The sequence below is a fragment of the Eucalyptus grandis genome, chromosome 11 (genome assembly GCF_016545825.1).
Source record: "Eucalyptus grandis isolate ANBG69807.140 chromosome 11, ASM1654582v1, whole genome shotgun sequence".
In the NCBI taxonomy this organism is placed as follows: Eukaryota; Viridiplantae; Streptophyta; class Magnoliopsida; order Myrtales; family Myrtaceae; genus Eucalyptus; species Eucalyptus grandis.
The window spans coordinates 40,474,934-40,484,921 of NC_052622.1; positions in this window are offsets into that span (position 1 = coordinate 40,474,934).

Below are 9,988 nucleotides of genomic sequence, written 5' to 3' on the forward strand. Positions count from 1 at the left end.
TTTCTGATGGCGTAGGATGGAAGGGCTCGTCGAGACGATCGCGACGAGTGGAGAAATGCTGCCAACGGCCGCCGGACGCGCCCCACGCGCAGCCGGAGTGAAGCGATGTCTTCGGCGCCTCGTTGCACGCGCCGATTAGCGGCGAAGGCGCGTGCGTCGCCGCCCGCGCGCTTGACCGACGCGCGCACGTGCGCATCTGCGGTCGGCCGGGCGCGTGCGAGGCACGCGCCGTCGGTCGGTCCGACCCGGCCCAACCGGCCCGACCGGTCCGATGACCCGACGACCCGACCCGTTGACTGTTTGACCGTTGATCATTGACCGACGATCGTTGACTTTGACCGTTGATTGTTGACTTTGACCGTTGACCAAAAAAAAAAAAGAGAGGAAAAGAATGTGTTTCTTTTTCAATTAAGTCTATGTGGATTATATGTGATCCCTTATTTGTTCTGCATTTGTTGCAGGAACAATGCCTCCACTAAGGTTGCGCACACCTATTTGCGCAATTATCGATGAACAAAATGAAATGCTTTCTAAGTTGATAGCTGAGCTGACGGATCATTGATGGGAGAGTGGTGACTTAATTGATCACGTCCTTGAAGTCAATGGGAAAATTCAAAAGGTCATATGAAATGGTCGTCCTATGCCACAGTTTGAGATTGTGCGATTTTTCATGAACACCCTTCCACCAGAATGGCAAGGAGTGTTGAATCGCATTTGGGATGTCAACAAAGCTGCCTCATATAGGAAAATTGTGATGGATTTTATAGATGATTATTATTAGATTGTTACAAGAGAAAAGATCAAGAAATTGAACAAAAGAGGATCTTTCCCAGTTCGTGTACTGACTTGGTGTTAGATGTAGAGGCTGGTCTTTGTTAAGTGTGCTTTATGAACATCTTATGTAATGTTTACTACCTGATTGTTGTTGATGTGGTAACTGATATGTTAGTTGTATTATGTGAAAGCATTATTATTATTATTCTATTGGATGTCAAATATTATTTGCTTTTGTTATTGTTGGTTCTTGTGGATAGTTCATAGAAGTTTTTGTAGCTTCATATAATTTATTTTGCATAAGACAATTATATTAATGATAGTTTTAAGTTAGGATTTTTGGAGGATGATTGGAAACATAGTGACCTTTTGATTCTGAAACTTTACTTGAAATTTTTCATTAATATGATGGGTCTGTGAAAAATGGATGCATAAATGATAGACATTAATAATTCGTGCATATATGTTTGATGTGTTCAGATCAATGGCTTCAGCTACAAAGAGCATAGTTGCTGAGCTGAACAAAGGTGAAAAGCTCAATGGCGACAATTATGAAATATGGCACATGAAAATCCAATATGTGCTGGAAGAGCAAGAGGCACTAGAATCTCTTAACCTGATCATGGTAGAACTTGAAGAAGGAAACACTGCACAAAGCACAAGAGAGATAAGGAAGCATTTGTTGCATGGAAAAGAAAGAACTCTCTTGCTCGCATTACGTTGCTGAGCAGCATGAAAAATGATGTCATGCGAGAGTTTAGACGTTTTGAGAACGCCAAGGAAATGTGGGAAGCATTAGCAGCAAGATTTGGTCATACTTCGGTGACTAGACTGAGGCAGCTCACTAGTAGGTTTGACTCTTATAAGAAGCCTCATGGTCAGACCATGAAGCAACATCTTAGAAAGATGTCAAACATGATAAATGAGCTGAAAGATGCTGGCCATGTCCCGACGGATGAGTAGCAAGTGCAAGCAAGTGATTCGTTCCTTGCCTCGAGTTGGGAGCATATGAAGGTGCACCTGACCCATAATGAAAATATCAAAACATTTGAGGATACAGTGCGTCATCTTAAGCTGGAAGAGGACCGCCTCTTGGCGGCTAAGCCAGAAGCTGAAATTTATCATGCTGGTTCTAGCTCACATGGAGCTTCGAGCTCCAAGTGCAAACGTCCTAACTGGTTTGATAAAGGGAAAGGCAAGGAAGCAGGTCCTTCAGGGAAGAAGCCTAAGCTTAACTAACATGAAAGAGGAAAGCGTCCTCGAATGAAGAAGCTTGCAAGGGTGAAGTGTTACAACTGTGATAAGAAGGGTCACTATGCTCGCGATTATCGTGAGCCAAAGAAGGTATACACCCCTTGTACTTTTCAGAACTTTACTTTTGTGTCGAGTTCTGTATTCTTAACCGAGTCTAATCCTTTGTGGACTGTGGATTCAGGAGCGACAGACCATGTAGCGAAGGATAGAGAATCCTTCGTGGAATTCCGACGAGTACCAATTGCAACTAAGTGGATCTATGTGGGAAACAACTCCAGAGTTAAAGTGAAAGGAATTGGCACCTGCCAACTGAACATGCGTGGTGGACATACTTTATTCCTACATGATGTATTGTATGCTCCAGAGATTCGTCGGAATTTAGTGTCTGTTTTAGTGTTGGTTAAATTAGGTTTTAATATGAACTTCCATAATAGAGGTGTGGATTTGTTTTTGGATACAAATTACTATGGTTGTAGTTATTTTCTGGATGGTTTCATTGTATTAGATATTGATTATGTTAATGCAAAAGTTTGTTATTCCCTTCTCACGTCTCCTAATTCGTATGATAATGATGTGAATGTGTGGCATGCAAGACTTGGTCATATTGGCCAACAATGTATGAATAGATTAGCCAAAGAGGGCTTGTTGGGCAACATTGAAAAAGTCGATTTGTCCATATGTAAGCATTACCTAGAAGGGAAAACGACAAGGAAACCATTTGGAAATGGTAAAAGAGCTGAATTTCCTCTGCATTTAATCCATTCTGATGTCTGTGGTCCAATGAATGTGAGAGGAAGGCATGGGGCTGTTTATTTCATCACTTTTATAGATGATTATACTCGATTCGGATATGTTTATTTGATTTCTCATAAATTTGAAGCATTAAGTTGTTTCAAAAGGTTTATGAACCTGGTAGAAAATCAATTAGACAAGAAAATAAAAGCATTGAGATCCGATCGACGTCGAGAATATTTATCTAATGAGTTCAGAAAATTATGTGATGAAAAATGAATAGAAAGACAGTTGTCTATTCCATATACTCCTCCACAAAATGGTGTTGCGGAGAGAAGAAACAGAACCCTACTGGAAATGGTTAAGTCCATGATGGCGCATGCTAACTTACCTATCACTTTTTGGAGTGATGCGTTGTTAACTGCTGCCTATATACTTAATCGGGTGCCTTCCAAATCTGTTACTTCCACTTCATATGAGTTATGGACATGTAGAAAATCGGATTTAAGTTTTCTTAAGTTATGGGGTTGTGTTTCCTATACTCATGAGTCCTCTCACAAGTTTGGGAAATTGGGTCCTAGAGGAAAGAAGAGTATTTTCATAAGATACTCGAAACACTCGAAAGGGTATGTGTTCATAGGTGAGCAGGTAAGTGGGAGTATAACTGAATTTGAATCACAGGATGTCACATTCTTAGAGGATGAATTTCCTAAGAAGGGCGAAATAGGGGAAGATTACTCCCTATTTGAAACCTTGGATCAAGATAATGATATTAGTGGAGTTCGTACAAGTGGGAGTAATATGAGAAGTGATAAATTGAATTCAACTCATTCTCAATTACAACCACATGATGAGATGACATCATCATTATCTAATCCAAGTGGGAGCATAATGGGGAATGATGTGCAAAGTGTACAATCTCCCATACGACGAACAAGTCGCCAAAGTATTTCCCGTTGGCGTTTTGATATTGAAGGGGAAATTTTTATGATTGCTTCGCAAGATGAGGATGAGCCAAGAAATATTAATGAGGCTCTGAATTGTCCTAGTAAGGAGAAATGGATTCATGCAATGGAAGAGGAAATGGAGTCAATGAAATCAAACCAAGTTTGAGAACTGGTTGATCTTCCAAAAGGACGCAAAGCTATTGGGAACAAGTGGGTTTTCAAAATAAAGCGAAAGGCTGATGGCTCGATAGAAAGACATAAGGCTCGCCTTGTGGCGAAGGGGTATAATCAACATGAATGAATTAATTATGAAGATACGTTTTCTCCTGTAGTGAGATTTACCTCGATTCGCATTATTCTGGCAATAGTGGCTAGTATGGATCTTGAGTTACATCAAATGGATGTAAAGACTGCTTTCCTCAATGGAGAATTAGAGGAAGAAATATATATGGAACAACATGCTGGTTTCATAGCTCAAGGCCAAGAAGAAAAGGTATGTCGACTTTTGAGATCGATATACGACCTTAAGCAGTCATCGAGACAATGGTATATACGTTTTCATAATACCATAATGGCATATGATTTTACAATGATAGATGATGATCATTGTGTATATATCAAAAGATCCAAAGATCAATTTGTGATCATATCATTATATGTTGATGATATACTAATTGCCGGAAGTAATATGGAGTTTGTTAATACTGTCAAGAGTTGGTTGTCTTCCAACTTTGAGATGAAAGATATGGGTGAGGCTGCATACATTCTTGGAGTTAAGATTTCAAGAGATCGTTCGAAGAGATCGTTATCTCTTTCGTAAGAAACATATATAAACAAGGTTCTTGAACGATTTCGTATGCAAGATTGTAAACCCATAGACACTCCTATTGCAAAAGGTGAAGAATTGAGCCATAGACTGTGTCCAAGGACTCCACAAGAGAAGGAACAAATGAAACATATTCCTTATACTAGTGCTGTTGGGAGCTTGATGTACGCTATGATGTGTATAAGGCCTGACATATGTTTTGCAGTTGGAATGGTGAGTAGATACCAATCCAATCCAGGTCCAGCACATTGGAAGGCCGTTAAGAGAATACTGAGGTATCTAAAGGGAACTGTTGATTACAAGTTGAATTACCAAGGAAAGGATCTGCGACTTGAAGGCTATTCAGATGTTGATTGGGGAGGAGATTTAGATGAAAGGAAATCTACCTCTGGATTTGTTTTCTTACTGAACAATGGCACCATATCATGGAGCAGTAAGAAGCAAACGTGTATAACCTTGTCCACAATGGAAGCTGAGTTCGTGGCATTATCAGCAGCGGTACAAAAAGGAGTTTGGCTTAAGAGATTTTTGGATCATTTAGGTGTTATTGAGAAAGCTGCAAATCCATTATTGGTTAATTGTGATAGCCAAGCAGCTATAGCGTACACCAAAGATCCAAAATATCATGGCAAGACCAAATATATAGATACCAAGTATAACTTTGTCAAAGATATGGTTGCACGAAAGGATGTGAACTTACAGTACATATCTATACATAGAATGGTAGCAGATCCTATGACAAAGCCAATACCTAGAGATGTATTTTGTGGTCATGTAAAATCTCTAGGATTGCGTAGAGTCGATGTCTTGGATTGTAATTTCCTGAGTTGTTCACATTTATGAACTTTTGTTTTTTCATTGTTAATGCCTATGAATCTTTGTTTGATCTTTATGCATCTTAATGCTTAATGCATTACTTTAAGTTGAGAAAGTATGTTGGACAGATATAAGATTGACCCACTCACACGGGTAATCGCCTCTATTTACTGTATGATAAATAGAGATGAGACTGTTTTTAAGCTTATTATCTATGTGATAATCGAGAGCTTAAGCTTAAAATATATTTGTCGCCTTAACTGGGTGTTAAGATGATGACATAATACTTACTATGTTCGAAAGTAAAATACCCCACATATTTTACTTTATCTGTCTATGATGTCATATGTGAGTTCTGATGAATTTTGTGAATGAGTAGATATGTGAACTCAAGTTAGACATTGGGTATGTCTGAACTATCATCTGTACGGTATTGAAGGAAAAGACATACGCTCCATGGGAAATGAGTTAATACCGTAATACGTATTTCATACTACTATGCATGAGACAATCAATAAGAGTGGCAAAAGTTTGATCTCAACTTTTATGCCGTGTGAAACTCTTGAGGAAATGAGTTCCTCAATTTTAGTGCCCTCATGACTTTTACTTATTCTCAAGATTTCTATTTAGTGTTTGCTATCTTAGGATGTTGCCAATGGTCATGAGTTGATTTGATCTATTGGGACATTTCTAGAAAAGCAAGCTGAACTGAAATTAAGGGTTTGAAGGAAAGAGGAAGATTGAATTTGGAAAATCACATTGCAGTTTTGTGTTCACTGGTCGACCAATTATGACTGTCTTTGGGATAATCATAATTGTGAATATAATATATATATATATATATATATATATATATATATATAATTGAAGTTTTTCAAAAAATTAGACTATGTCATAACTACTGAAGAAAGAGATGTTCTGCCTTCCTTGATACAATTGAGGTCAACCCCTGTATCAAAGAGTGCCGTTGTTTCAATAATATACTAATTATTGATTTTTATCTTAATATTTATTATCCATTTCCTAGATGTGATTTCTGTTAACAACATAAGAAATGCTGGATCAGAAGTATCGGGGTACTAGTGATTTCATTTTGGTCATCAGGTTTTGTTTTTCCTTTTATGACAAGAGACTTTATATCAGAAATTTCTTGTTTCATTTCTGATTGAGTTTCTTTTAAGGCTTGTATTTCTAATTTTTGTTGTTTTATTTCGTTTTGGAGGTCATTAATATTTATGGGTCTAGACTGTGGTTTTTTGTTTCTATTTAGAATGTCTTTAAGATTGTAGGAAGTATTAGGCTTGGAAGTAATATTCATAGAATAGTGTAGTCTATCTAAGTATTCTTTTTTGGCTTCGAGTCAAGTATTTTGTCAGCAGTCTTTGAGAAGGAATTCTTCTTCTTTTGTTAAGACGTTTACTTCAGGGATGGGTTTTCTGGAGAAGCATCTTCATATTCGGAATTTGAAGAGGATTCTATCTCGTTAATCTGAAGACCTTCTTCCTCCAGAAGTTCATCAGAAGAAGTATCATCATTTTCTATGAAGATGTTATTTAACTGATTAAGAGTATTGTCATCTAAAGAAAGTTCATTCAATTTTTTATTAATCCTACAATATTTTGAAATATGACCTTTTCTACCACAAGAATAGCATTTAATGTCTTTAAAATGTTTTCTATCAGAATGAGGTCTATTTTGGTTATTCTCGTGTCTTTATTTATTCCTACGAGGTGGAACGTCTTTTGTGATGTTTCTTTGTTTATTCCTACAAGGTTAGATTTTTAGGTCATTACATCCATTTGAGCACCATCACTCCCATAGAAAGATCAATCTCTTTTACTGATAAATTCCCAGATGAGATTAAAGACAAAACTCAATTACAAAGGTTTTGGGTAGTCTCAATTATATTTTAGATTTCTTTCCCAATATAAATATCCTTTGTAAACCTTTACATCAAAGGTTAAGAAAGGATCCTCCACCATGGACCTCTGTCCATACAGACATTGTCAAACAAATAAAATTGCATGTGAAAGATATTCCATGCTTACATCTTGCTGACCCTTCCACTTTCAAAATAGTAGAAACAGACGCGTTAGAATTAGGATACGGTGGCATTCTCAAACAAGTCAATAACAACAAAGAACAAGTTATTCAGTTTATATCAAAACATTGGAATTCCACTCAACAAAATTATTCGACAATCAAAAAGAAATACTTGCTATAGTTTTGTCTATATCAAAATTCCAAGGAGATCTATTAAATCAAAAATTTCTCTTAAGAATTGATTGCAAATCAGCCAAAGACATTTTACAAAAAGACGTTTTAAATGTTGCATCAAAACAAATTTTTGCCAGATGGCAAGCCATACTTTCAATATTTGATTTTGACATTGAATTTATACATATATATATATATATATATATATATATATATATCATTGTTTAAAAAAGATCAAGAGAGATATAAATGTGATCGATCGATCTAGGGTACTGCATACTAAATCTACTCAGAGTGTGATGCCCATTGTGAGTTGCTATATATATTCATAACAGATGCATAGCAACGAGCTTTCAAAGTATGCTGGTCGCACGGATTATTCACCGGTATGAATGTTGAAGAGAGGTAAAGAGAATTCTGTTTAGCCCACCATGTGCGAGTGGGAGATGATGGTTTTATGTGATGGGCCTAAGTTGGCCTGTCCGCCCATGTTGGGCCTAAAAGCCCGACCCACAAAATTAGGGCCCATGGATGAAGGGGTACATTTTTTTTTGGAGGGACGTATATAAGGGAGGAAATAGAGGGAGAACATACCTTTTGACATTACGTACGTTCCTCTCCCTCTCTTCCTCCAAAAGATAAAACAAGAAGAAAAAGGTGACGCCCTCTTCCCTTCAAGGCCAAATCAACGTCATCGGATCGAACGGGATCGTTTTCTCTTCCTTTTATCGACGTTGGTGTTTAATCTGTGGCTAACAATGTACGCTCGATTTCGTGGTGTGCTTTAGGATCGGTGATACATGTTTTTCCCAGGCTTGTCTTTTGCATTCGTTTTAGGGGTTCGATTTAGTGTCGAATCCGGTTTCTGGGAATCCGACAATCCCAACATGGCCAGTTTCAAAGATTAGTTGGTCGGCTAATTTATCGGATTATCACTTGTCCCAACATTTCGCGTGTTGCTAGTTTTGTGAGCCAATATATGCATGCTCCTACTGAAGGTCATAGGAGCTTGTCGACCATATATTGAGGTATTTGGAGTCATGTATAGGACGTGGCAATCGTAAGAAGAAACATGGTCACACGAGGGTTGTAGGATATGCTGATGCTGATTGGGCTGGTAGTCCCATTGATAGGAGGTCCACCACTAGTTTTTGTACTCTTGTGGGAGATAATCTCATTGAGTTGAAAAGTGAAAAATAGAGTGTGGTTGCTAGTTCGAGTGCCAAAGCAAAATTTAGAGTTATAAAATCGCCACATGTAAATTGATTTGGTTTCGTTTGCTATTGGGTGACATGGGTCTTGAAGGACCTTGTGCTCATATGAAGCTAATTTGTGATAATCAAGTAACAACACATATTGCACCAAATCTGGTCTTTCACGAAAGAATAAAACACATAAGAGTCGATTGTCATTTTGTTCGAGAGAAAATTCAGGACAAAATATCAAGACTCCTTATGTCCGTAGCAAAGAACAATTTGTTGGTGTGTTTACTAAACCCCTTTCTAAAGGAGTATTTCCATAAATTTTGGCCAAGTTGACCTTGGAAAGTATCTTTGTCCCAACTTGGAGGTGGAGTGTTGGGAGGATAAACTTGTCAAATCATGACGAGATTGAGGATTAAGATCAAATATGTAATAGCTATATTTATCATTAAAAATCACAGGCTATGTTTAGCAATTGTGATGTACTCTTATTTAATTAAGGAGAATGAATCTCTTCCAAGAAGCTAACAAAAATATAGGGATTTTCCACTGTGGATGTAGGCTTTCAAGAATTTTTTTCTTGATCGATCAGACCACATAAAACCTTTGTACATCTTTACATCTCTTTGCCTGTTTCATCTTCCTATTAACGCGCTATGCCCAGCAATAATCAGTCAATATAAACTAACCATAATTAGGTGAATTAACATAAATAGAAATTAGGAGGAGGTTCTCAACGAGCGAAACCAATCAATTTGTAACATTTGGTCTTATAAATAATATCCTCAAATTTGAGTCAATTTCGTCTATTTTTGGCCTTTCACTCCAAACAGCAAAGTTGGGGCTCTCTTTGATTTGTCTTCTCCCCTCTTTCAGGTGGGGGGCACGATTTCCTCTCTCCTCTGTAGGGCACGTCACGAAGCAGCCCCTTTCTAATCTCCTTTTTGACTTCGACCCTTTCTTTCCTTTTTTCTCTTTTTATTTGATGTCAGCTGGGCCCTACGAGAAGTCAACGCATCCTCCCTCTGTCTTACCTTACTTTACATTTGCTTGGACGACGCCATTTAGTTCGTCAGCTCTCAGCGACCGACGCGACGGCTATAAAACACGGATAGAATTAGGACAGAGGCGTGAAGATACTCGTGCCGCCAGGTGTTCTGTTTCTTGGCGATCGGAACGACGTGAAATCGAATTGAAGTCATGGACTGCTTTTGCTGCAG